The sequence below is a fragment of the Lissotriton vulgaris genome, chromosome 1_2, assembly GCF_964263255.1.
Source record: "Lissotriton vulgaris chromosome 1_2, aLisVul1.2, whole genome shotgun sequence".
NCBI lineage: Eukaryota > Metazoa > Chordata > Amphibia > Caudata > Salamandridae > Lissotriton > Lissotriton vulgaris.
This window is the reverse complement of record NC_141686.1, coordinates 61,577,185-61,601,648: the sequence shown is the minus strand read 5'-3', so window position 1 is coordinate 61,601,648 and position 24,464 is coordinate 61,577,185.

Below are 24,464 nucleotides of genomic sequence, written 5' to 3'. Positions count from 1 at the left end.
ACAACATCTCTGTTTATTGTATGTGGGGTTGCAAAATATTTAGCAAGTGCTTGGCTCACACGTACTATGTTTTTAAATTCAAACAAAGCCTAGATCTTGCCTCCGTAGAAAGTTTATATGTATACTGCTGCTGTCGTATTTTAATTCCCACTATCAAAACTGTATTTGATTGATTGATTGAAAAACTTTATTTCGGCTACAAGCCATAAAAGTATAAAAATAGCATCACATTGCAGAGAAAATATGTAAATTTTTTTTTAAATCTAATGATTACATTTGAAGCACAGAAAAATAACATGAACAATAAATGTCTTGGGGGGAGGTTCACAAGGGGAAAGTCACAATCTATGGATTACAATTATAATCAATTACAATTACCGAAACATACATCAAGAATAGAAAAAAAAACTATAAAAATGCATACTATACACATAAATAGAGGGAACCAAGCCTTATGTTTTGACACCAAGTTTCTTCCTAATCATACAAACACTAAATAGATACCTACTTACACCAAACACTACCAATTGGGAGGTAGTGGATCTAAGTAAGCGCTCAGCTTCTTTAAATGTACTTACACCCAAGTTTTTACACAATGGTTTGATCCATCTTACCCTAGGTTTCTTATAAACTGGACAAAAGAAAAGCACATGAGCTTCGTCTTCTTTTACTTTTTGTACGCATAAAGTACAGAGATCAAGCTCCGTATTTATGTTGTGTCCCCACCTACAAGTGTTTGCATTTATCTGCAGTACTCCATATCTAAATTGCAGGAATACTGTTTTGGCAAGTGGTGGTTCTATTTCATCCATGAATGGTTCAAAAGAAGCTGTATCCTTAAATAGCAAAAACTTAAGGGTTAGTGTACCAATATTAGAATCATGAAGCCTTTCATTATTAACGTATGACCAGAAGGAAAGCTTTAACAGCTTTTTACAATTCGGTGTCAAAGACAACGGATTATCCCAAAAGTGAGCTAGCCCTAGTTTAGAGAACCAGTTAGAAATGTGTTTTAACCATGTAATAGAATTAAGTGTATTCAAACCCATAATTTCTAGTAACCCACTTTTATAGTCATGAGCTCTGGCGTGGTCCATATCCTCACCCAGTAAAGCAACGGCCTTAAATACGCCTGAAGGTCTGTACGCTTGATATCAATATCCAGGTACGTTGGAATTAAGGGCGTTCTCAGTGGAATTCTAAGTAGCCGTCTTATGAAATTGTTTTCGTCATGGTCAAAATTCTTTTTAGAATCGGGTCATCATATTTCGGCACCATATAGTGCCGCTGTTGCGTTTTTGCTTTAAATACTTCCAAAGCCGGTGTAATAGCTTTGGAGAGGCTCCCCCCATGAGTTTTTAAGATAGGCAGTGAATTATGTTTGAGTATCAACCTGCTTTTTTCCAATTGGCCCTTCCATGATAATTTATTATCCAGCAAAATGCCTAGATAATTAAAGCACTCCACATATTCTAATTTTGTATCTTTTAGGACCAGGTTCTTTTTAGAAGATTTTTGTGGGTTTAGGGCCATATATTTAGTCTTTGAGGAGTTAATTTCTAACCCCTTTACCTCACAATAGCTATAAAATTGGTTTACCAGGTTTTGAAGTCCTTTTGGAGTTTGAGAAATTAAGATGGTGTCATCAGCAAATAATAATGCTGTCATCACCTCGTTGCCCAACTTTGGAGAATCATGATTACAATTAGCCAAAAAAGGCGGAATATCATTCACGTAGAGGGAGAAGAGCGTGGGGGCCAGCACGCATCCTTGCCGTACCCCCCTTCTCACTGGTATTGCCTTAGAGACCTCACCATTTCTCCCCCACCTCACTTTGGCATAATTTCCTGTGTGAAGCCTAACGAGTACTGAAATAAGTTCACACGGAACACCCATTTTCCTCAAAGTGGCCCACAAAAGGGAGCGGGGAACAAGATCAAGCGCTGCACGTAGATCCATAAATGCTACGTACAAGCTACCCCTCCTTATGTTTACATACTTCCAACAAATACACATAAACCTAAAGACCTGGCCTACGGTACTTGTCTTTAATCTAAACCCGGCCTGGTATTTAGAAAGGATCTTGGATTCCTCTATCCACTCTAAAAGGCGGTTTAAAATATGTCTGGCAAAGATTTTTTGTAAAAGATCAATTAAACTGATCGGTCAGTAATTGGCTGGCTCATATCGATCCCCTTTTTTTAAAAATTGTGACAATTTCGGCCCCTTTCCAGGTCTCGGGAATTGGTGTCCCTGTCGCTATGGAGTTACAAAGGAAATTTATATACGGGCACCAAACTTCAATATCGTGTTTAAATAAATCCCCAGGAATTTTATCTGGGCCTGGTGCTTTCCCTGCCTTAGTGGCGTGCAGTGCCCGCATTGTCTCCTCTTCACTAAACTGTAACAAACCAGCGCTAGAAACCCGGTCAGTTTCCTTGTCGTCAATTCCCAGGCCCACTTCTCCTACGTCATATAATTTAGAAAAGTGATCACACCAAGTTTTTTCATCTAGATAATGATCCGTAATGGATCGTCCCGTCTTATTCTGTTTAGATATCAGGCTCCAGAAGGTACATTGATCTCGCATCCTGGCTGCATTAAGGAGATCCTCCCAAACAGAGTCATCCCATTCCTTTTTTGCCATGGTGAGGGTCTTATTATAAACATGTCTGCCCTCTCTGATACTCACCCGATCCTTAGTCTTAACTGCCTGGATTAAATTAGATTTTGCTAGACGACATTGCTTATTATACCAGGGATTATCTAGTTCGGTGTGCCTAGTCTTAATTGTTTTATCCTTAGCATAAATTTTACTCAGGAGAGGGGTCAGGGAGTCCACCAGCTGATGGTGCATGTCAAGGACTTCCTGGGAACCAAAGCAAAGGTTTCCATAGCGGGAGATGGTATCTGCAAAAGTGTTATAAATATTTACCATGATCTCTTCTTTGGCTAGAATGTAAGGCCATTTAACGGACCGCCTGTTGTTCGAAACCTGGAGCTCACCCTCCTCCTTAGTTGACTCTATCCCGACAATTGGGTCCATAAATAACTTTGCATCCAACCTCAATTGTAGTGGGAAATGATCACTCTCTGTTCTCTGCTCTATTCTAAAGTCCAATAGCAAATGCCACAAATTAATTGTAACCATTATAAAATCAATGAGCGATTTACAATTACCTTTACTATATGTATAGGCTGCTGGTTTATCAGAGTCAAATCGACCATTACATGCCCTTAGCTCATTAGCCATAGCTAACTGGAAAATCTGTATGGCTGCCACTGTACTTTTGACTGGTCTTAAACTATCAAGCATAGGAATGTTATCTGCCCCGTCCTGTTCCTCAAAAAGGTTTTCAAGTCCCAAGACAGGCTCAAAGCGACAATTGAAATCCCCACCTATAAGAACTTGTGAGTCAGCTTCCAATGTATCCAAATATGATCTCAATTGTTCTACAGCCACGGATTCCTTATTCTGAGAGTTGGGCCTATTATAAATATTTATTACATACAATACCCCCATTTCTTTTATCGACATTTTGACCCCGAGAAGGTCATAGGAGGGGAGAGGAAGGGGGGAAATATCAACATTCAACGTTATTCTTACCCAAATTATTAAACCCCCCGATGGTCTTCCCCTCACTGAGGGAATTGCTCCACAGTGGAAAGCCTTGTAACCCAGTCTGTGGACAATGTCTGTAGCCCAAGTCTCTTGTAAGAGAATAATGTCTTGCTCTTCCATATAGGAGCTCCAGGCGCTGTCCTGAAGATTTCTGGTTAACCCCGCGATATTCCATGACATTAGCTTTACGGATGGCATTATTACTTGGGTAACCGCAGAAATGGAAAAGATATCCAAGGACTTTAATTCAACAACTGCCTTACCCCCTTCGACAGAAACCAGAGCCCCGTTATTGAGATCTGTGCCTTGTCCAAATTTGTATGTAGAGGATGAATCCAACTGTCTTAGTTCACTAATCACAACCTCAGGTACTCTAGTGGGTAGCTCTCTAGACAGGCAAACAGAAGGTAAGCTATCACATGTATTTATATTTTATTGTCTTTTATATTTCTGAACTAGATACATTAGTTAAAAGCGATTTTAAGTTTGAAATGAATGTATGTACTTTTATGATATAAATATATCGAATAAAGTATTTCAACAATCAACAAAAATATAAAATTGCTTAAATTGCATATGAGGAGTAGGCTTCTTCAAAGGAAAATACGGGGGGAAGGAAACCACCAAGTGAAAATTCAGAAAAAGGAGTGGATAAAAATTAGAAATAAGACACAGACACAGGGGGAACTAGCACCACACCGGTCGTGATTCCATCAACCACAAAGATAAAAAATAATGATAAAAATCACCCTGATATAAGACAAGCCAGTCATAAATAAAATGGCGTTTGGACAGAAATTCCAGCTCTACAAATAAAGCGGATATACACTTAGTAATAACCCGCCAATGCACTAAAAGCAGAAAGCCACCGTGATAAGTTTAAGAATTAGTGTCATGAACTTACTCGGAACGGTCAATGATTAGAGCAATCCCATGCTATAGTTCCTGGCATATAAATACTGCCTTCAGATGTCTCCAATGGAGTGGATAAGGTGAGCAGCCTGTAAATTGCGCCCACCAGTATGCCCAGTAAATCGGCTGCAAAACGAAAAGAAGGATAAACTAGCTAAGCTTGTACCGCGCATAAGCTAACTTAAAAACAGAAACTTAAGACATGGAGCGCTCAAGCATTGGCTCGATAATAACCGTGTAAGACACGAGTGCGTCTATATCGCCCCAATATATGTGGGTGGCCAGAAGGATGTTGGAAGTTCCTTGCAATTACTTATTATCAAGCAGAAAACAATTTGCTCCGGCAGTCAATGTTACCCCATTAAAAGACGATAAAAAAGTCGTCACAGGGAAAGTGAAACATCAGATCTTGGTCGTCATCTGAAATTGCCTCATCATGGAAATGTCATGTTAGCCCACAATGCTTAAAATGCATTAAGCATTCATGGACATCATGTAGTCGTGAAAAACGGCAACAAATAAAGTTGCATTACTTGAAAATATTTAAAAAAAATAGAAGTCAGCATCGCAAAGCTTCCACTCATTGCGGGCATTTAAGGTAAAGAACACATCACAATGGCCGCGCCATCTTGGTGAGGGGCCAAACGCCCACTATTAGGATCAAAAACTGTCCAAGTGTGTCATTTAAAACTGTGAAACAATTAAAAGTGCTAACATTATTATGAAAAATTTAATATACGCCTATCAAAAAGGAGGGATAAATACTGCCTTCAGATGTCTCCAATGGAGTGGATGAGGTGGGTAGCCTGTAAATTGCGCCCACCAGTATGCCCAGTAAATCGGCTGCAAAATGAAAAGAAGGATAAACTAGCTAAGCTTGTACCGCGCATAGCTAACTTAAAAACAGAAACTTAAGACATGGAGCGCTCAAGCATTGGCTCGATAATAACCATGTAAGACACAAGTGCGTCTATATAGCCCCAATTTATTTTGTTCCGTGGAGACCAAGCAAGGGTAGTGTTAGGGTGGGCACAACTCAATTTGTGATCACACATTAAAAAAGAGGACTGTAGGAACCTAGCTATTGGCATCAGTTGTAGTACCACAGACACCCTGTGCATGCTTCTGACTGATCACAGCTCATTGTCAGGCCTTGCTCTCTGCCGGCTGAGCCTACAGATGCCACATGTCCAGCACATTACCAACGTATCCCAATCACAAAGTTCAGGTTGTAGACTTCCAATAAACAACCTCAATGCTGGGTGGTACCCGGAAGTAGTCTGTGATATATTGCTACCTCCCAGACAACTTTTCTGATAGCCCAAATATAGGCTGAGTGAAATGTGTAGCTAGGCATATTGCTGGCATCATCCTCATGTGCTCTAGTCTGAGAAATCTATCAAAACGATACCACCGCCCTTGTCACAACTTTTTATGACAAGGGTATTGTCATTTTTAAAAGTTTGTAAAGAGGTAAATTCATCTTTGGTGATATTGTATTGGGGCTTAGGGATAAATTGCAAAGTCTGTTCTAAGCGTTTGAGGACCACTTTTTCAAAAATAGCAACTTCCGGGCCTACTTGTTCAAGGGTAGGTGTGAAAGTTGATGGTAGAGAGACTATATTTTCGATTCTATTATCAGAGTCTCCAGAGGCCTCATTAGAAAAAAATCTTTTTTAACCTATTTTTTCTAAAGAAAGAATGGATATCTTGATGTAGTTCAAAAATGTTTGTATTTGTATGCAGAACAAAAGATAATCCTTTTGAAAATAAAGACATACCTGATCTAGATTGTGGGAAGATAAATTAAAAATGGGGATTACATTCCTTGTTTCCAGTACTGTTTGCTTCGTGTCTCCAGATACTGTTGAGGATCCAGTGAGTACTGATGATTCTGGTAGTTGCCTCTGGGCTGCGGTTGGAATCTTACCCGTTGGCGACCCCGTTTCATACTGCGCTGCCCTAAAAAAAGGCTGGCGGGCGTTTCTATGGTTATTAGGTGGATTGTAGGGGCCTTCCTGTTCATGATAGTTGGAACTGTTTTCTCCATCTGATTCAGATGTATCTGAAAAAGTATTTATTTTGTGGAATTTTGAGTTATGTTCAGTTTCATAATGATCTAATTTATAGAAATGTTCACTGAGATAAGGGTAAGTTCTTTCAAGGGTGTGAAATCTTTTATCTTTTGCTAGTTTGTCAGATTTTCTTTTAGCTAGGTATTCTGTAAAATAAGTTATATATTTTTTAACTTCTTCAAGATGTTTATTGGTCTCTTCTATGCTAGTGGAGTTTTTTATTTTTTCTTCTAGATCTTCTATTTCTTTTTTCATAGTGGAGGCTAGATCTTTGGAAGTTTCGAATATTAAAATCATAAGGTCCCGGAGCATCTGCTCGCGATTATACTCTATTTTGTTAAAAATGATTTCCGATCAAAGAACAGACCAGGTATATTGCGTACCCGAAGACCTTGGGGAATAACTCCAGCTTTGAGATAACTTAGCATGAACTCACCATGAGCCTCTACTCTAGCTAATTTCTTCTGTAGATTAAGATGTTTATGTATATCGTCATAACTTTGAGGGTGAGAATTGGAGCTATTCCCAAAGGAACTGCTAGTTCCTACCAGAATATCGAAATCTTCATCTGAAAACCCAAATGTTTGCAATTGGGCCATATTAAAGATGTCACTAACCGATATTGCTTCAGATGAGGAAAAAGATCATATAAACAAGAAACAAGGGAGGAACCCTCAAGGTTAGAAAGAGAAATGGAAAAAATCACAAAAAGTGAAAATTATTAAAACATACATAAATTCCTTTTAGTTTAGTGTTATTTTTAGTTTGCTGGTCTTCATTGTATTGTTAAACTTTGGTTGTTTGCCTGGGTGTGTTATTTGTCATTATACTCAGCTCTTACTAAGCCACCCCTGCGGTTGCTAAGGGCTCACTCTCCGCGGTGGCCGCTTAAGGCCTCGGCACTCGCAACTGTAGCCACACCTCCCTTCACCCGTCATTAGATCTCTGGTGGGTCCCTTTGGCGGGGCGGGTTCCTGGCTCCGCCTAGGGCCGCTGCGATCATGAGTGTAGTCTAACCACATCCATCGGTCAGTCTCTGGTGGTGCCGGCGGGCCTTTTAGTGTGGTGGGCTCAAGCTCCAGCTCCAGACCCCTGGGCTGGAAGATACATCCGGCCTCCTTCAGGACAGCGCTAGGGTGCGGCGTGCGACATGCTACACAAACTGAAGTCCCATGTGTCAAAACCTTGTTTTAAATACACCTTTGCCTACTAGTTCCCCAAACTTGCCCTTCCATCAAATTAGCTTAACATACTTATCTAATCAAACAGCAAGAGGTGCTGTAACAGTCACAGTAATGTACGGTCAAGAAATACTTACACTCAGGAAAAGATGTTGTTGATGAGATCCTGACAAATGTCCCCTCCTTCTTCACCACTATCATCTTCATCTGGCATTTCATGGTCCTCACCCGGTGGGTCACTGTGGTCTCCATCGTCTGTAATGTAAGGGATATTCCATCGCAGGGCAATGCTGTGGAGCATGCAGCAGGTTTTGGCAATTTTGCATACCTTCCCCGGTGAGGAAAGGAGGGCTCCACCTGTCCTATCCAGACATCTAAATCTGGCCTTAAGGAGCTCCCAAACCTGCTTTACTGGCCACCGTGTTCTTCCATGAGCCTCATTGAAGCAGACTTACCCTGGCGTTGTTGGATTCCTCAGTGGTGTCAACAACCATGGTCGGCTGGGATATGCTGTGTCGCCTATATGTAAGTTACACATACGTGCACAGTTTGAGATGGTACTACTTAACATTACCCATACATAGTTAGGACAGTTCATACTTACCAACAAGCCAGGTTCTCTCTGGTAGGAGTTGTGACATCATCTGGGGCATGGTACTGTTCCGCAGTACAAACTAATCATGGGCAGAACCTGGGAACAAGCACAGACGTGTGAGATGTAGGCAGACAACTTACAGGTTGACTGAGTGGAAGTGTTTCCTATCACGGTAAGCTTATTCCCTGTCATGTGGAGATATCACAGCTATATGGATGCCATCAATGGATCCAATCACATGTGGGATGCAAGCAAATCTATAAAACTCCTCCTTCACATTTGCCAAATCCTCAAGTCTGTAAACATGTATGTATCGCAAATGAATCACATCAAAGAAGAAAGGACTATTGCTAGCACACCACTGACCATTGAATGTGACATACCACCAAATATTGCCAATGTGTATGGCAATGAACCAGTGGCAGAAAAATGCAGTGCTGCCTTTAGTTGCACTATTGGTGGGATACAATTTGGGTTTGTGGTTTGAGGCAGGAGATTAGGCTCCAACTGATGACATAAATCACGTAGTGTTTGCCTATTCAGGTGAAACTTTTTTATTACATCTCTTCTGTAGGTCTGGAAATGGGCAGTACACTGGAGGCTGCCTTCTCCCCCCTCTCCCAAGGTACCTATGTATGAAGTGACAACATATCAGTGCAAGGGTCACAGTAACATATGTGCACTTTCAATCAAACAATCATGTGACACAACATAACTGGTGGGTGGGTGGAATTTGCATAATTGCGTTACGCAAATCTCCGCGAAACTGTAAAAAATCTCTGCGAACACGCAGAAATTCCGCAAACACACGGAATTGCTTGTTTGTGATGCTTTTTTCCTGTTCGCAATCGCTCTTGCGTGCTCGGGGGGAAATATCTCGCGAACATGCATTTTGAGAACGCGAACAAGCAAAAAATGTTGCGAAGTCGTGGAACGCAGAATTCTAGGCAATTTTGCGTTCACCGCGGAAGGCGAAATTACCCAAATTCCGGAACGGAATTTGCCGCCCAGGCCTAATCTTTACTATGAATATGTAACATGTGAGTAGTCTCCTGTCCAACATCAATAATGCCCATTGTGCAGTTTACATGTGTTTGTAGTATTGATGTGCAAATATTGCCTCACAAAGGTGATATTTGCAAATTATTTATTTGTAAAATATTTTATGGGCAAAATACCGTCAACGGAGGTATACACTGCAGCATACTAATCTAGCAGTAAGGCCCAGTCACACACAACACAAAAGCTGAGTTTCGAGGTAAAGTACATGGCTATTATATTCATTCCCATGTCAATATGTATGTAAACCCTTCATATTAATGGTGGTAATGCATTAAAATTTAAAAATTCACTACTTTCAACAGTTGATATGGTGGACAGGCTGGCATCGCTCTTGGCACACTCTGACGGTGGCGCTGTCTTACACGCAATGCGCGGTTCACCACACAGACACAGCCATTGGCTAATGTTGTTGATAGTGACGGTAGTTCGCCAATGGCTGTATTCATCCCTGCTGATTAATGCGTACGTTGCATACATGTACGTGCAGTTTCAAAAATAGTCCACTTGCCTATAGACACTGCTGCCACCAACACCTCCTCCACTTCAGCTGCTGTTCGCTACCTCTGGGAGCACTCAAGGAAGATCAAAAAGTGGAGAGGGCCAGTGCTTTCTCTACAGAAGAACTGGAAATGCTGGCAGACGAGGTCCTCCCCCGGTATGGCCAGCTCTATGGCTCAACAGAGAAACAAGTGAGATACTAACAATGTAAATAACTCTGTGTAACTCATACATTGCCATGTTCACAAGCTACATTGAGCCACTGAGTCACATTATACCTCTAAATGGTGTTGTATCACTTGTAGGTCTCTACATAGCAGAATCATGTTATTGATTGTTGAGCACTATACACTGTGGATGTGACATCACCATTGTTTAAGGAAAATATGAAAATTCATTAAGCCCATGTTGGGTGTATGTAGCCAGCTATGCGCTCATACATTTAATGGTATCTGTGAAATTGATACACCTCTGAAAATGCCAAATATGAAAACATGTGCATATCTTAGCAGCATGAGGAATCTATCAAAAAAGCTTCTTTTGGTGAGACGGAAGTTCCCCTGGTATACCTTTAGTGCAGCTTTGTATGCATTTTGGTCGTCTGTGAGGTACTTCTGTCTCCATATTCTCTAAAGGTTCTTGCATTGGCCTTTACAAGAGCTGAGCTCAGCCATAAACCATGGAGCGGTTGCGTTAGATGTTGTCTGAGAGACCTTTTTAATAAGTGCAAGTGCCTTGATTGTCTCGGTAATCCAGGTATCAAGGTCAGAACAGTGGAGGTGGAGGTCAGGGCCTGGTTGATGGCCTCTGGCTGTAGCTTGTGAGAGGCCCGATAGGTCAAGGAAGTACTATCTTTCGTGGGCGGCTTACTGCAAGCCTGGGCCCAGGTAAAGGCGATGAGATAGTGATCTGTCCAAGGGAGAGGCATGGATTGTGTAGTTGCTAGGTTCAGGTTAGTAAAAACCTGATTGAGAGTATGTACAGCTAAGTGGGTAGGCCAAAAGATCTCTTGTTTGAGCATCGAAGGGGTCATAATTTCAAGTAGGGCGATGCATTCTGGCCCTGTAGTGTTGTCTATTTGAGTATTAAAATCACTGACTACCATAAAGTTTGCATATCTCATTGGCCACTGTGCCAATGCGCATTCCAATGAGCACAGGCACTTACTGGCTGGGAAGGGTGATCGGTACACCTGTTCCCCTGCAAGTGATTGATTTGGCGAGAGGGAGAGGCAGAAACCTAAAGCTTCGATCTCAAGGAGTCCTTTCACGTCGAAAGTTGTGTATTTTTAAATATGATTGCCGTCCAACCACCCCTGCCCGAGTCGCGGTCCTTCCTAAGAACTCTATAATTTGCCGGGATGGCTGATGCTAGTATGGGGTTGGCTGGGGCCAACAGCCCCAGCCAACCCCATACTCTGTACCGAAGAGTATGCCCAGGTCCTCATCCCTGAGTAAGTCAAATATAAGTTCTTTGTGTTTCTGAAGCGATCTTGTTTTGAGAAGGGCTGACCTAAACTGCTTCTGAGTTATCTCAGCCCATACGGGGCTGTGATACGCCCTGTGGTGAGCCGGAATAACCATAGTCCCAGCGCAGCTGGGGCAGATGAGTTCTTTGCAGGGGGTGTCCGGGGACCAAGCTGTCAGGAATTTCCTTTTGGGTGACAGAGTAATGAAGGAATCCCTATCAAAATGGATATGATGTTAGTCTGTTGGCATCATACCGGCATAGAGGCTAGCGCTGGCTTCTTACAGGACGCTGAAGGGCGCAGACGGGCCTGCCTTTAGCACGCCAGCGGCGCATCCGCTGTGTGGCTCCGTATATGTGCATGGGGGCAGGGAGTGCAGGACAACTAGAGCAGGCACTCCCCCAAGATGGCGCCTCCCAAATGTCACCGCCCTTCCCAGCCCAGCCAGGAGGAAGTGTGCTCCCCCTGGTACCCTTTCAGGTGGTAAGTGTGCCGCGTAGTACAATGGATAATAGTGACTTTGTAAAAAAGGTGCAAGTAATTAAAACAGTAGTTTAAAACAGCGCCAGAGTTTTAATATAAGTCCTAAAATAGCAACAAATTCAACAGTACAGTTTCAATGCGCACAACAGATTTAGTCAATCAGGTAAAGTGCAATGTGCAGCGTACAGTGGCAGAAAGCCAAGCCACTTGCTTGTCTCAGAGACCCCAAAGCCTTAGCGCATCCGTGCTGCGGCTCCGTATATGTGCATGGCGGTGGGGAAGGCAGGACCACTAGAGCGCGCACTCCCCCAAGATGACGCCTCCCAAGTGTCATCGCCCTTCCCGGCCCAGCCGGGAGGAAATGTGCTCCCCCTGGTATCCTTTCAGGTGGTAAGTGTGCTGCGTCGTACAATGGATAAAAGTGACTATGTGAAATAGGTGCACACAATTAAAACAGCAGTTTAAAACTACGCCAGAGTTTTTAGATAAGTCCGAAAATAGCAACAAATTCAACAGTACAGTTTCAATGCTCACAACAGATTTAATCAATCAGGTAAAGTGCAATGTGCAGCGTACAGCAGCAAAAAGCCGAGCCACTTGCTCGTCTCAGCGCCCCCAGAGCCAGTGTGTGTTGTCAAAGGTGATGCTCTCCTTACTATAAATATATTTTCTATAATTTAATAACAGCTTCCCTTCATGGCATTTAATGTGTTTTTTGCAGTTTTAACATTTTATCCTTGCGTTTTAGAGTATAATAAATATAAATTAAAAAAATATGATGTTATATTAATTTTAATGTATTTACATTGCAGATACACATTTTAGCTTGTTTTCTGGATTTTGTCTTTACTTTGTGTTAGTTGTTTTTGGTACCATTTTATTTTGTTGCAAAACAATTTATTAGTTGTGTTGGTTTATTTTTTAATCTAAATTGTAGTTAGAGGTGTGTTTCTTTTCTTTTTTAAATATGTTAAAGCTCATGTTTAGTTTAATTTTAATTTTGAGCTTTGGTACTATACATACTTTCGAAGAAGTCTTTTTAAAAAATGTGAGTAATTCTATGTTGGTGCTCTTATTTTGCTTTCTTTTCAGCGTTTCCTTTCTTGTAGAGGATGCACTTGTGATTTGAAGAAATAACTAATATACTTTGAATTAGTTGTTGTCTTAATATATTTTTAGGTATTTTGTTTTGTTATAAAGTGTAACAGTCATCTTTTGTACGTTTGCATTCTGTCCCGCTTAAAGTTTTTCCTAGGAAGTGTTTTTTTGTGCCTATTTGTGGCTTTTTCCTAGTGTTTGTGAACTGGAAAAACATTTCTATGTGTTAACTGTTTTCAAGTTTAATTTGATTGGTTGGTTCGAGAGTGATTTGATTTGTTTTGCTTCTATAATGATCACCTTAATTATTGTTTTCTCTATCTAAGGTATATTCACTTTATTTTAACTTATTTTATATATATTTATGAATTTAAAATAATATCATGTGTTTTATTTAGATTTATGTTGATTTTCCAGTGTTCAATAGTTTGTTTTTCATGATTGTTGTTATGTTTCCTTAGTTTTGATGTGTAGGCAATATTTGTTATTTGTATTTTAGATATTTTTTCCACGTTTTTGTGTTTACTGTTTAGGTATAGCATCATGACATTTATGTTTTTGATTTGCTTTGGTAATATTTGTGGATTTTGATATCATTTTTCTTGACGTTGTACCATACAAACCAATTTTTCCAAGGTACATTTTTGCAAACCTGCATAAATATGCCAGGGAAAAATTGCATGGCAAGTACCAGTGCAGGCAAATTTTGGTAAATCTTTTTAGCAACATTTGTGAGTGGTGCTGTTTACTTAGCCGATGAATTTGGATGCCTGTAGTGTTGGAAACTATATAGATATTGCATCCTCCTCAAGACCTTAGGGGAAATATTTTGAACTTTTGTAAAAAGGTTGAATCAGTTATGCCAAAGCAGCAGTGAAAGAGTTACTTTAAAAAGCATACATAATCTTTCAAATAAAAGTTCTGGTCAGTTTTGTGTCCCTGTCCCACCTAATGATAATGTTGATATTCCAAATTAACATTGACCCAATGAAAGAATTTTATAGGTATGGGGCAACTCTTTCAATGGTGGAAGAATATGTTGTCCCTTTTTTCTTTTACATGCATAAAAAAGTATGTGATTTGGATGTTCTCCACTTAGATACTCTTTGCTAGATTGGTGTTCCTAGTTATTTACTATTGGTTGAAAAACTCTTCATCATAATTATTAGGTATGTCAAGACACTATACACAATGGGGCAGATTTACAAGCCCCTTGCGCCACTTTTGCGTCACTTTTCCCATGTTAAAAGTGACGCAAAAGTGTTGCAAGGGGCTTGTAAATCTGCCCCAATGTTTTTACATCTCATACTACTTTACACTAGTTAGCTGCAGAAGTGGACTTGAGTGATAAAAATATTTGGAGCCATTTGAGTGAGAATCCAGTGGAGGTTGTAAAAGTATGCATTTAGATTTGCATAACTACTCCCATATGCTGTAGAAGTCCAATAAAATAGGGATGGCAACATTCCTGAAACTAACAATTTATCTGGCCCTCACATCTCAAATGTGAATAAAATGTAATTAACAGTGATGCACTGTTTTGTCTCAGTAATAATTATCACAATTTGATCGCACGATTCAATGAGCTAGCCAGTGGCCTATCCCTTCTCAAGGCTGAAATGCAAAATCTATCAACTGTTACCAAAAAACTCCTAAACAAACACAGAGCTACCAGTGCCACTGTGAACCAAATCAGTCACCAAACTAGCAGATATATCACCAAGAACTCACACCTCGAGGACACCAAACAGTATAAGATACCTTCAGCTAATGACCCATCTCATCCTAGGAGGGCAACTGCTGTACTATCTGACAATGACATAGTTGACCTCTGCATATCCTATGCCAGCCCGACAGGCAACAGTGAGTCTCATTGTGGCACTATCCAATCCATTTAAACCAACCCCTACAGAGAATCCACTCACAACTACAAATCCATTAATAGAGAAAACCTCACAAATATCAACATAGTGCAGACTACTCCCCTCCATTCAACTAGCAAGATAAAATGTGCACTCATTAATTGCAGATCTGCTAGCAAACATGCCCCTGACATTTGCGAAATCATCCTCGCGAATGATCTTGACATTATCGTCCTTACCGAAACATGGCTAAATAGTTCTTTTTCTCCCATCCTGGACCTACTGGTACCTCCTAGTCACGACCTAATCCGCCTAGACAGAAACATGCAACCTAGCCTGCATTTATCGAAACACAATGGCAGTCAATCAAGCAGACTCCATCTCTTTATCCTCCTGCAAATATCTCTGAATCAACATTTCTGATGACAAGCGCCTCGCCTGCAAACTTCACATAATTTTCCAATCCCCCCCAGGGTGATAATTTGATGTTCATCGATGAGCTAATGGAAGTCATTACATCCGATGACAACTCACAAGTGCCACAGATTTTCCTGTGTGACTTCAACCTCCATTGGAACAACTCAAGCGATCATGGTGTAAGCTGTCTTAAATCTTTTCTGTCAAACCAGGATCTGTCCCAACTCTGTGACAGTCCAACCCACAACAAGAGACACTAGGCCTCATCATAGCTAAAACAAACATGGTATCATTAGAATCCATCACCCCATGTGGCTGGACAGACCATTATAGCATTTTTTTCTCCATCAATATCGAGGTAACTCCAAAAAACGGGTCAACCCACAAAAACAAAACAATGGAAAAGGAATATACAAAATATCAACCCCATCGACCTGGTAAACCGATGCAACTCCACCCTAATCCCCACGACAGACATGGCTGACGTCCATGACCTCAGAGTCTTTTACAATTCCACGACACTTGAAATTCTTTACTCTGCAGGGCCCCTCCAAGAAAAAAACTTTTCCTCCAAACTCTCCAAACCATGGTTCAATGAGAACTTGAATTTGGATCGGCGCAAGCTAAGATCAGCGAAGCGACTATCCAAATCAGCACCTTGCATTGAGCACCTATATCAACTTAGAGTGCTGAGGAATTCATACAATAGGAAGATCCTAAAGGTTAAAGCAGACTTTTTTAAATCCCAGCTGAACCAAGCCATCAACCGCCCCAAAAAACTATTCAAAATCGTCAAACACCAAGTGCGCAACAAGCCTAACTCCATGGAACCAAGCGACTCGGTTACACCTAACTGCGATGAGCTGGCCAATTTCTTCCTATAAAAAACAAAACCAATTAACTCGACATCCAATCTAAGAAGGCCCTCATACAAACTATGGCCCTTGACGCTAAATTTCACTCTCAGATAAAGGTTCATTTTAGTACTCCAACAGAAATCCCAAAAAACAATGGCACACCTTCTCGCCCATCCTTGAATAGGACATCTATAACACTCTTCTAATGATTAACCCCTCAAATCACTTCTCGGACCCTTTACCTCGTTCTTTATTCAAAATGATAAAAACCTCTATGTGTCCCCTATGGTCAAAGATCGTAAACGCCTCTCTGAGACAAAGCTCCATACCGAACTGTCTTAAAATAGGGCAGGTCACACCTATACTAAAGAAATTCGACTTCCTCCCCACTGATCTCAACAACTACGGCCCTATATCCAAAATCCCCACTTTGGCGAAATTGCTGGAAAATGTGTTCAAATACAACTAGGCAAACCACATCAAGAATTACAACCTCCTAGACTAACACCAATCCGGCTTCCGGCAAGGTCACAGCACTGAATCTGCACTAACCCACATAAAGGACGACATACTAAAAATGCTTGACCACACCGAATCATGCCTATTGATACTTCTTGACTTATCCTCCACTTTTGATACTGTTAAGCATGACAACCTACTGTCCTTACTGGAATGAAGGGTGGGCCTAACTGGCACAGTGCTACAATGGTTCACCTCCTTCCTAAATAACAGAACACAAAGAAAGAATTAAGACAAAGCATTCACTCTCTCACCCCTCCATGATCAACATAGGGGTTCCACAGGGCTCAGCACCCTCACACATCCTTTTCCATTTACTCATGGAACCCCTGGCAAACACACTGAACTCTCCGAACATTCTATATCACCTATATGCAAACGAGTCTCAACAGTATATGAAAATCTCCCAACCAGAAGACTTCATCTCCCTCAACGCTATTCTACAGAATACTCAAAGTTGGCTCACTGAGAACAACCTCATGCTTAACACCCAAAAAACAGAATTCCTTCTCATTTCCCCTCCCAATCACACACCCAAGATAGACTTATGGTTGAAACATCTTACTTCCTTTGACTGTGCTCCCCACATAATTGACTCCACAAAATGCTTGGGAGTCACCATTGACAAACACTTGAACATGCAGGCACAAATCAATAGTGCCACCAAGGGAGCTAATCATCTGATGAGCATGCTAAGGAAACTTAAACCCTTCCTCCCACAAAACGACTTAAAAATGGCAGTACAAGCCCTAGTGCTTCCAAGATTGGACTATAGAAGCACCACTCTATGAGGTCTCCCCAAATACAAGCTTGCCCCACTGAGGGCTTCGCTTAACGCAGTGGCCAGACTGGTCTCAGGAACTAAAAGAAATAACCACATTTCTCTGACTTTGAAAGCTCTGGACTGGCTACCCAAGAGTCAAGAATACACCTAAAGATCGCCTGCATGACCCACAAAGTCTTGCATACCAATACCCTAAGTTACTTTGCAGGAATGCTTGAGTGATCAGGAGGATGCAGACTATTGCGCAGTGTGAGTTCACTACTACTGAAACCACAATCATTCCACAAAAAGAGAACTGGTTGCAGAGCATTCTCAGGGATCACTCTGAAGAATTGGAACTCCCTACCTCCAGTGGTTCCCAGAATCACTTCCTTTACCCCCTTCAAAAAAGAAGTAAAACTGCTCCTAATGAACAAATTCACATCCTAAGATAATGATTACCAGTCTCCTATGCTACCCTTATACTACTGTCCACCTCTTTTGTACTGAATGACGAATATCGAATGTATGTATACTACCTCAACCACCTAATATGTAATAACCTGTGTATTGTAAAGCGCTCTGATTCCCTTGTGGATCATTCCTTGATAACTACTAGTCTCCAATGCCACCCATATACTCCTATCTACCTCTTTTGTATTGAATGGCGAATACCGAATCTATGTATACTACCTCAACCATCTAAAGCTCAACAGCTGTATATTGTAAAGCACTCTGATACCCCCGTGGGTCATGTTGGTGCTATATAAAACTTTATAAATAAACTCAGTGCAATAAGTGTAGCCTATGTTGGGAGTATTCTAATTTCAGCATGAGGGAACAAAGTGGTGCTTTTATCCTAGCTTTGATAACAGAGATTAAAGAGTCACGGGGAAAAGACTGAGCTATGAATTATTTCGCAGGTCTCCGATGCAGTTTGTTTTTAGTGTGTGACCTCTGAACCTTCAACCCACTGACAGTGCTTACTGCAGCAGTTATAAGCCAGGGCGCTGCTTTGTATAATCCAAGAGGGGTCTTGAGAGAGAGAGAGAGAGAGGAGAAATATCTGCCTGGACATTCTGCATTAGACCTATTAATGCCACTAGTTGATTTTAAATCGATTGTTTTTAAGTTGTTTATGAATGTATGTAATTAATTATGTATTATTGATTTTTGCTGTATTTGTATGATATGAATTCTTTTTTGTATACATGTCTAATTTAAAAATAATATAATTTTTTAACGGATTTGTGCCTCGATTGCTCTCCCTTATTGCAATCCTGTTTCCCTTCATGTTGTTATTGAATGCCTAGGGTTTATACACACATTTTGTTTTCCCTGTCCTAGGAACTGTATTTACCTTCACAGGGGTTCCTTTTTATTTACATACCATTCTGCATTAGACGCCATCCCTGATACAAGCAGTGCTGTAATACTGGAATTCGACCATCTTTAAAGTGTCCTGTCTTGCAGATCTCAACCTGAAAGTAGAGCCTACATTAAAGTCACCCAAGATGTGAGCTGGTTGTGTTATAGCAAACACAAGGAGATGATGAACGGTGCACTGAAACATTTCAGACATTCACCCCCAGTCACAGATCTGGGTTGAATCCATCCTCATTCTTTAGCTCACTTCGCCACCCCAGTTCAGCCCAGCTATATGCAAATCATTCTTGGCCCTGTTCCTCATGGGAACAATCCAGCCTGAACTGCCAAGCCAGATCTTCCCTGGACCAGAAACAAGCATCCTGGGGCCGGTTTTGGGGTAACACCCCGCATCAGCCAGGCTAGCTTGAATCCAGAGGCAAAGTGAGGAAAGGACCCATGTCTGTGCATACCCTGCCAACTTAGGGCAAACAAAGCAAACACAAGGAGATGATGGACGGAGCACTGAAACTTTTCAGACACTCACCCCAGTCACAGATCTGGGTTGAATCCATCATCATTCATTAGCTCACTTCGCCACCCCCGTTCAGACCCAGCTATATATAAATCAGTCTTGACCCTGTGGCTCATGGGAACAGTCCAGCCTGAACTGCCATGCCAGGTCTTCCCTGAACCGGAAACAAGCATCCTGGGACCGATTTTGGGGTAACACTCCTCATCAGCCAGGCTAGCTTGAATCCAGGGGCAAAGTGAGCAAGGGACCCACATCTGGGCCTACCCTGCCAACTTAGGGCAAACAAAGTAAACACAATTTCAATTTCAAAAGATACTTTATTCGGTTTAAATCACAAAAACCATAAAAGTGTACAAGCATTAAAACAATCCACAACCCACCCAGGATAAAATATAACATATAACATGGATAAAAAACAGAAATATACAGAGTATAATGGCAGGATATTTTTTCCTTTTAAAAACAACAGTGTACACATCAGTGACCTTAATTAAAGTTTTAAACAGTAGTTTATTTTTATATGAAGTCCTCTAAGGCCAAGCAATCTTTTTGCCAAGTCTCGTTGCGATGGTTAAAAATTTAGCCACATTGAAAATGACCCAAATCTCTGCCAACAGTTGAAGGTACAGCAGGGCTGGCTTCACTTGCCTAAAACCCTTTCCTTTTAGTAATGGTATAATAAATTTAAGTCTAATACCTTTGAAGTGGTCACAGAAAAACAAAAAATGAGCCGTGTCCATGATTGAGCAACCATCACATTTGCATAATGCTAGGTCCTTACTCCTAGTCCAAACAGGGCGGCCAGAAATTAAAAGATGTATTTTATTCAAACGGAACCTTGTTAACAGGTACCTGTGATTAGCGTTATTCACAACTTTGAGGTACAGTTCCGGTTCAGGGTCGGGTGAGGCAATCAGTTGGTGGGACCTGACAGAGGATTTGAGCAGCTCCCTGCCCTCTCTATCCATTCCTCTATTTAGCAAGAAGGTATTTTTGACCCATTTCATGTCCCCTTTCACCAAGCTTGTAGGTTTATCAAACAATTCTGGTCGTCCCAGTTTTACACACATTTGTTGCACGTACTTCAACCAGGTGATTTTATCCCAGTGGTCCAGGCTTAAGCAATCTTTTAAGATTTCGTGGTTTACATCAAGCTCTGGGTTTAACCAAACTGCCAACCATTTTAATAAGGGGGCCAGGGCAATTTTGTCTTCCAAATAGCCTACACCACACTCCTGGTGGACTATGTAATTTGCGGTAGAATTAGGCAAGGAAAGAAGAGTTTTTAAAAAATTGTCCTCTGAGACCTGGAGCGATGAGACCTGTTTGAAGCCCCACAAGTCGGCCCCATACATGGCAATTGCAGTGCATTTGGAGGTGTATACTTTTAGTACTGCCTCAATGGGTTTCACTCCTAGTTTACGGGAGAATCTTAGTACTGCTGAGATTGAACGTGCCAGGGAAGTTTTTTTCTCCACCAGTTGGGGGTTCCACGTGGAGCCCTCATCGAAGACCACCCCCAAATAGGGAAATCTAGAAACTCGTGACAGCTTGTGTTTATTGCAAAATAATGACATCACATTTTTCCTTGACTTGGCTTTGTGACCTACTACCATGACGTGGGACTTCCCAAAATTAACACTCAGGTCAAGTTTATCCATAAAAGCATAAAAGGAGTTCAGCAGGCGTTGGAGTCCTAGTGAGGTTCTAGCTAGGAGGGCAGCGTCATCCGCATACAGTAAGGCAGGCAGTAGATATTTCCCAGCCTTCGGGATATCCTTACAAACTCCACTCAAAGCTTTGCCAAGGTCGTTGATATATAGTGTAAAGAGCAGGGGAGCAAGAATGCACCCCTGTCTCACACCGTTAATAATGCTAATTTTCTCCGTGCAGTTCCCCTTTCTATCGTAGCGGACCGTTGCTGTAAGATCCCTATGGAGATCTGCTAGGAAATAAACTATGTTGGGGTCTGTTCCGATATTAAGGAGCTGGCCCCACAGTTTGGATCTGTTTACCCGGTCAAACGCCGAGGACAGATCCATGAAAGCGATAAACAATGAACCTGGCTTAGCTAAGGTGTACTTCCCAATAATCAACTGTAGATTTAGGCTTTGGTCAATTGTACTACGTCCCTTACGGAAACCGTACTGTAAAGGTGAAAGTGTATTGGTTTCCTCTAGCCAGGTGGTCAATTTACCTAAAACCACCCTCCCCAAAACCTTGACTGCAGAGTCAATAAGGGATATAGGTCGGTAGTTACCAGGGTCCCCCCTGTCCCCTTTTTTATAAATTGTCACGATTACCGACTGTGACCATGACTCAGGAATGCCCGTCTTAGAAACTCTATTAAAAACATTAGTTAAAACTTTGGACCAAAATAAAGTCTCAGCTTTGAAAAGATCAGAGGGGACGCCATCGGGCCCGGGGGCTTTGTTACTGGTCATCAAACCAATAGCCACTGCCACCTCCTCCTCATTCACAGATAAGGTGTATGGTGATTGAGGGAATGCGGTCGGGCATTCTACCACCTGGGTCTCGTCTTCATAAACTGAACTAAAGTGCATGTGCCATCGTTCTTCCTGGATACCACAATCCAATTCATTGTTGTTGGAGTCCGAGAAATAAGGTTGATTTACCACTGCCCAAAACTTGGCGCTGTTTTTTAATACATCTGTAGAGGTTAGATCAGCCCAAGCATCCTCCCTAATCTCACGCCGCCTTTTTTCAATTGTGGTCTTATAATCTCTCCTAAGGGCAGCTACTAGCCGTCTATCAACTGGTTCTGACTTAAGGGCAGCCTTGAGTTTATGGTTTGCCGCTGAACATTTTTTGTCGAACCAGCCGTCATTCCCTTGTGTTCTGCCTTTACCATGAGCAGTTAATTTGGAGAGAATATCAATGCAGACCTTTTTATACGCCTCCATTACTTCACCATCCCCAGCCCGATCATCCATACACAACATCAGGTCATCCCTACTACTCTCACACAAGTTACAAAAAAACTCATCTGGGATTACTTTACACCATTTGATTCTGCGTGCTTGGTCCGTTAAGCGCAGATCATGCTTGTCTGTCAGGTTTTTACAGCTATCCTTGATGACAAATATGTTCTTTACTTTTAAAACCACAAGATTGTGATCACTAAAGTGGGACCTTAAGACTGAGTAGCTACTACTTTGGGCTCCATTAGTGCTGTAGAGGAAGATATAGTCGATCACAGAGCCACTGCCATGGCCCGTGAAAGTGGGGATATCCCCATCATCCGCCTTTGGTAAGATAAGCCCATGTTCAGCCAACATTATTTCCAAAAAGGTGCCCTGCTCTGAGTGTTCAAAGTGGGTATTTTCTTCGTCCGGGGTACCAAATAACACATTGGGGGGGCAGTTTTCCTTACATCTATGAATATTGAAATCTCCCATCAACAAAATGGTACAGTCATGCTCTGCCGACTCTTTAAAGTCGGCCAGAAAAGTACTTAACATCATCAAATTACTTACTGGACTGTCCCTGTCAAATGAGTTATAAAAATTTATGACCAAGACATTATGATGATTCCTATAGGAGATTAAGACAGCAACACAGTAAGGACAACCAGTGGCTACTTGCGTATATGTCCCAGGGATTTTGGCAGAAATCAGAGTGACCAAACCCCCTCTGGCACGCCCCCTCGAGGATCCAACTGCTGGAATTGAGAAGGTAGTAAACCCATCCAGAGTCAGTAGATTTTCAGTGTCCCAGGTCTCCTGCAGGGCTATTAGGTCCATGGAACCTATTAGGTCCCGCCAAATTGGGTTATCCACTTTGTTTTTAAGTCCCGCAATGTTCCAAGTTGCCATTGAGAAGTCCTCGCCCCCCCGGGGCCCAGCCGTTTTTACATTAAGAGGCTCTCCTCCTTCCCCACCCTCACAGTTAGTGGTAATTGAACAGGACATCTGCCCGCCCAAAATGCTCTTATCCGTTTGCATAGAGAATGAGGTGTTGTTTTCAGGCTTTTCTGTACAGGGGGAGACCTGTATTTGTCAATCATTCCCGTCTAAGGTTGACAAGTAATCATATCGGTTAGAAGTGGGAAAATTGAAAAAATTGTCATATCCCTGAGCAAACTGTTGGTAATTGAGTGGGTGGCTATTATGGGGCTCTGCCGCAAAACCCCCATAGGGCGGTCTTCCTCTTCTTGACCTGACCTGGTTCCAGCCCGCATTAACACCTTCAACCCAGCCTGCAGGGTGTGCCTCCCAAGGGGGGTTTTGCCTATGAGTTATTTTTGACTCCTGTGGGCCCCTTAACCAACTCCATCTATTATCTGTTTGGTTACCCGGAAGATAGAAATAAGAGAGGGGCCTAGCGGTGACAGTACTAGCTTGGTATCTAGGGGACCCTCTACAAATTAAATCTACCACCTGTGTGTTCTCAAAGGTGACCACCACACAGTCCCCTTGCAGACTTTTCCTGTTTCCTCCCACCCAAGGGGTTCTTTCCACCATTAAAATGTTACTTGGCATGTTAGGTGGTAAGGGATAATTTTTAGAGAGCCAATGGCACACTTTATTTTTTAAGGCCTGGTTGGATTCAGTTTCTAGAGATGAAATTTCACTGACCCCAGTGAGAATCACTACATAGGGGCAGGCATCTGGGGGGAGATGGATGTTTCTACGGACCATGACCTTAGGTCCGGTTGTCGATGCCGGGTTTGGGGTCGGTGGAATGAGGTCATTTGATTTAACCTGGGGGGGTGGCTTGGGTTTAGTTGGATTTTCAGGTTGTTTTATCACCGTGGTCTTAGATTTAGTGCCTTCCTCAGCGGGGGTGTTACTTGTACTGTTAGAAGCGTTACTATTAACCACAGTAGCTTTTTTGCCAGCCATAGAAGACTTGGTGGCTGTATTAGTAGTGTGGGATGTTTTGGGGTTCATGGTGAGGCTAGAGGCACTAATATCTTTATGGATGTTAGTCAAGATAGTTTCTATGCGGCGCAATCTAACCTCCATGGGTTCAAGTAAAGATTTTAATATATTCAAGATGTTATTGTTGTCAAACATACTTGACCCGCACCCCTCCTGACTGTGTTGAACTGAGCTAGTGATTTCTCCACTTAATTCCATAATTTCCTCCAGACTTTTATCTATGATGGTATCGTCTGGAAGACTTAGAG